Below are 1,161 nucleotides of genomic sequence, written 5' to 3' on the forward strand. Positions count from 1 at the left end.
GTGCGGGGGGGCAGGGCTGCGAGTTTGATGACACTCGGTGGCGTCTCTTTGAGGCTCAGGCCACTTTGTCCCTGTGATCGAATGCTCTTGCTTTTTGTGGGGTGAGGTGGGGGCGGGGGAGACAGGCTTACGCCACTGGTTGGAAAGGGAGGGACTGTCGTTCCTGTCAACTTATTTTATTTTTGAATCCTCCCCTGAGGATATTTTTCCATTGATTTTAGAGAGAGTGGGAGAGAGAGGCAAAGACAGAGAGAAACCTCGATGAGAGAGACACGTTGGTGGGCTGCCTCCTGCACGCAGCCCGACCAGGGCCCGGCCCGGGAGGAGCCTGTAACCGAAGCGGGTGCCCTTGACCGGAATCGAACCCGGGACCCTTGGGTCCGCAGGCCGACGCTCTATCCACTGAGCCACTCCGGCCGGGACTGGACTTATTTTTCTGAATTGAGGTCAGAAACCTGGGTCCCCGAGGTGCAGGTGAGCTACTGCTTGATTTAAACTGGCCGTGATGTCTTTCCAGACGGAGCTTTGGCTCCGCTGCTCCGATGCTTAAAATAGAATCGTGTGTGCGTGCGTGTGTGTCTCTGTGTGTATGTGTGTGTGTCTGTGTGTGCGTGTCTGTGTGTGTCTGTGTGTGCGCGAGTGTGTCTGTGTGTCTGTGTGCGTGTGTCTGTCTGTGTGTGCGTGTGTGCATGTGTGTGCGTGTGCATGTGTGTGTGTATGTGTGTGCACGTGTCTCTGTGTGCATGTGTGTATGTGTGTGTGTGTGTGTCCCTGTGTGTGTGCGTGTGTCTGTGTATGCGTGTGTGTCTCTGTGTGTGTATGTGTGCGCATGTGTGTCTGTGTGCGTGTGTGCATGTGTCTGTGTGTGTATGTGTCTGTGTGTGAGTGTGCGTGTGTGTGCATGTGTCTCTGTGCGTGTGTGTCTGTCTGTGTGTGCGTGTGTGCATATGTGTGTCTCTGTGTGTGCATGTGTGTGCGTGTGCATGTGTGTGCACGTGTCTCTGTGTGCACGTGTGTGTATGTGTGTGTATGTGTGTCCCTGTGTGCGTGCGTGTGTGTATGTGTGTGTGTCTGTGTGTGCGTGTCTGTGTGTGTCTGTGTGTGCGCGAGTGTGTCTGTGTGTCTGTGTGCGTGTGTCTGTCTGTGTGTGCGTGTGTGCAT

At 54.7% G+C, this 1,161-nt stretch overlaps 1 protein-coding gene across 1 annotated transcript in view; it reads left to right on the top strand.

Moving 5' to 3' along the window:
* FGFR2 (fibroblast growth factor receptor 2) overlaps positions 1-1,161 on the top strand; it is an 89,473-nt gene that overhangs the window by 69,340 nt on the left and 18,972 nt on the right. The window lies entirely within an intron of this gene.

The sequence above is a fragment of the Myotis brandtii genome, unplaced genomic scaffold (assembly GCF_000412655.1).
Source record: "Myotis brandtii unplaced genomic scaffold, ASM41265v1 scaffold628, whole genome shotgun sequence".
NCBI classification, from domain to species: domain Eukaryota; kingdom Metazoa; phylum Chordata; class Mammalia; order Chiroptera; family Vespertilionidae; genus Myotis; species Myotis brandtii.